Source organism: Triticum dicoccoides, chromosome 7B, assembly GCF_002162155.2.
Source record: "Triticum dicoccoides isolate Atlit2015 ecotype Zavitan chromosome 7B, WEW_v2.0, whole genome shotgun sequence".
NCBI lineage: Eukaryota > Viridiplantae > Streptophyta > Magnoliopsida > Poales > Poaceae > Triticum > Triticum dicoccoides.
In genome coordinates, this window is record NC_041393.1 from 235,771,379 (window position 1) to 235,775,287 (window position 3,909).

Consider the following 3,909-nt stretch of genomic DNA (forward strand, 5'->3'; position numbering starts at 1 on the left):
CACTATAAGCGAATAATGAACGTATTGCAACACCCTATAGTGGGAATCCCTCACGCTTGCGCGACACAGAGGGCACAATAGGACAACACCAAAATAAAACATACAACTCATACCAATCTAGATCGTTAATCAACCCAAAGACAAAGGATATCTACTCAAAACATCATAGGACGGCAACATATCATAGGATCATAATATGTGGCATAAAGCACCATGTTCAAGTAGGGATTACAACAGGGTGCGGGAGAGTGGAACGCGTAAAAGAGATGAGGATGGTGATGATGATGGTAATGTTGATGAAGACGATCATCCTGGCGATCATTCCCCTCCCGATGGCACTCCGGCACCACCGAGAGAGAGAGGAGGAGAGGTTCTCCCCCTTGTGCTTCCTCCTCCATGGCCTCTCCCCTGGATGGGAAGAGGTTCTCCCTCTGGATCTTGGCCTTCATGGCGATGATGAACCCTCAGGGATCCTCCCTACGGCCTCCGGTGATGATGGCCCCCTCCGGCAGGGTGCCAGAGAGGGCCTATATTGATTTCTCGTGGCTACAGAGGCTTGCAGCGGTGAAACTTCCGATCTAGGTTGTTTTCTGGAGGTTTGGGTAATTATAGGAGAGGTTGGCGCCGAGAACAAGTCAGGGGCCCCCACGGGAAGTCCACAAGGCATAGCGGCGCGCCCTCCACCCTCATGGGGCCCACAGGACTCCCCTCAAGTAACTCTTTGTTCCATTATTTTTTATATTTTCTAGAAAAATTCTCCGTTGATTTTCAGCGCATTACGAGAACTTTTATTTCTGCACAAAAATAACACCACGGTAGTTCTACTGAAAACAACGTCAGTTCAGGTTAGTTCTAATCAAATCATATCAAAATCATATAAAACTATTGTAAACATGGCATGAATACTTCATAAATTATAGATACGTTGGAGACGTATCAGCATCCCCAAGCTTAATTCCTTCTCGTCCTCGAGTAGGTAAATGACAAAAGAAATTATTTATGAAGTGTGAATGCTAGCAAGTGCTTAAGTTTGATCTATGGTCGTTTCAATCACTTTTTCTAGCATCATTATATATCATAACAGTAGATCAATTCATAAAACTTCTCATGATCAAGTAACAAGCTATTCACATGTTAAAGTATAGATCATAAAATTTCTTGAAAACTAACAAACAATGCTCTTAGTCATCAAACAATTGCAATTCATCTTATTTTCGGGAAGGGTCTATGTAAGAGCTTTGGTTCAGCAAACTCCACATACTCAACTATCATTTAATGTTTCACAATTGCTAACACTCATGTGATATTTATGGTTTCAAAGTTTCAATCGGACAGGGAGAAAGATAGGGGCTTATAGTTTTGCCTCCCAACCTTTTACCTCAAGGGTAATGTCAACAATAATAATTTATGAAAACCTACATCCAAGTGGATATATATATATCCGGATCGCTCCAACACAAAGTGCTTGCCAAAGGAAAAGGTGTAAAAATGAAAGGTGATGATCACCATGACCCTTGTATAAGGGTAGAAGATAAAAGTAAAAGATAGGCCCTTCATAGAGGGAAGTAGAGGTTATCATGCGCTTTTATGGTTGGATGCACAAAATCTTAATCCAAAAGAACGTCACTTTATATTGCCGCTTGTGATAAAGACATTTATTATGCAGTTCATCGCTTTTATTTCTTCCCTATCACAAGTTCGTATAAAACTTATTTTCTTTGCACTAATAGATCATACATATTTAAGGAGCAATTTTTATTGCATGCACCGATGACAACTTACTTGAAGGATCTTACTCAATCTATAGGTAGGTATGGTGGACTCTCATGGCAAAACTGGTTTAGGGATGTTTGGAAGCACAAGTAGTATCTCTACTTGGTCCAAAGAATTTGGCTAGCGTGAAAGGGAAAGGCAAGCTCAACATGTTGGATGATCCAACACAATATAACGTTCCGGATATAGGAAAACATAACCCATTAAGTTGTCTTCCTTGTCCAACATCAACTTTTTAGCATGTCATATTTTAATGAGTGCTCACAATTACAAAAGATGTCCAAGATAGTATATTTATATGTGAAATCTCTCTTCCTTCAATATTCTTTCATGAATTGTTCAAGTGACCAATTCTGAGTTTGCTAACTTTCAATAAGTTTACTACCTATACTTATTATGTCTGAAGTCGTTACTCCCCATGTTATAAGCATATTGTCGGTGTACAAAAAGAGGGGTACACTTTTCGTACCCCTATAAATGTGCACGGGCAGTTCGAGCCACGGACACCACCACGCCAAGCAAAGCAAGGGAGGTAAGCCAAGGTAAGACCGAGGCTCGAAAAGAGTAGAATGACGCCAAGACCAAGACCACAAAGAGCAAAGGGGACGAAGCGGACTCCCCCGGCAAGATCCTTGCCGGGGGCGGTTTTAGCAAACCCGGCAAGGCCCTTGCCGTGGCAGCTCGCCCCACACCTACGGAGCGAATCATCCTTGAGTCCACTGCCCCCATGGGGCAAGGATTCGGAAGACATCCCCATGGTGGCATGCAGATCTTTGTGAAGACATTCAAGATCAAATTCACACTATAGAAGATGACGACCCCTGGCGGGATCCCAGCCAAAGAGGACCACAAGACCCCTGGCAGGAGCCTTGCCAGGGATGATAGTAGGCACCACGGCAAGACCCTTGCCGGGGCTACGGTGAGGCCCTTACTAAAGGCACCCGTAGGGCCACCATCAGGCCCACGCCAATTCCAAACCTCCACCGCCGTTCGCATGCGGGTGCTGACCCAACCAGTTGGGCAAGCACCTGCGTGGCGGCAAGCAGATCTTCATGGAGGCCCACCGCTGCGCCACCTCAGCTACCTGCCTTCCTACATTGCACCACAGGCACCGCTGGCCAGGGCGCGTGTTGACGCGGTCGGCGACGGACAAGACTGGGCTCTCCCCCGCCCCCGATAAAGTAGGGACACCTAAGCACGACGCATTAAATGCGCCTTGTCACGTAATGCGAGGGATAAACTCGTATCACTGTGCCCTTTCCACCTCCTGTGTGCCACTGTGGCGGCCCCTTTCCGTATAAAAGGAGGCCCAGGGCGACCAGGAGGAGGATTCGGCTTTTTGGAGCTCTTCATGCCCCATCGCTATCTCAGGAACACAGATAAACAAATCACCAAAGCAGGAGTAGGGTTTTACGCATCCTCGCAGCCCGAACCTGGATAAAGAATCCGTGTGCTACCTATTTGATCTGCCCTTCTCACAACCCCGTGCCTCGCAACCGTAGTAGGGATTCTCGTGATCCCATAGGTGTCATCCTCACACCGACATCTTTGGCGCGCCAGGTAGGGGGCACAGCTGTGAGAATCGGCTCTAGAAGTTACTTCGACGCTTCTTCATCGTCATGCCACCCAAGAAGAAGATGACGGTGGCGGTTGGGCCGGCGGGAGCCAGGCATTCCGTCCCGACGCGGGAGAGCAGCGGACCGGTCGCAGAAAGGACCTGGGGCGCCGTTCGCGAACACCAACACCATCCCAACAGCCGAAGTTTGGGAGGCGGTGATGTTCGTGCGCCTGGTAATGGGCAGCATGCCGCCAAATCCAAAGACGGAGCCAGGCCCTCCACGGGTGGCGCGGGGCCTTCCAGGATCGCCGCCACCTCGCCCGAAGGCAACGCGAGGGCTTCCAAGACCCCCACGTTCACACCGATAGCGCTCTCTTCTCAAGCGGCGCGCGACGAACGGCATGATCACGCCGAGGACCCCGGGTATCGCCACGGAAAGAGCCCCGAGCGCCACTCCCGGGATTTAGAAGACCTGCCCGCCCGCCGAGGCGCTGGTGAAGATGGCATGCGACCGCGGGGTAATGATAGAACTCCTTCTGACATAGTCAGAACTCGAAGCGCGTCACGATCCATGCAGG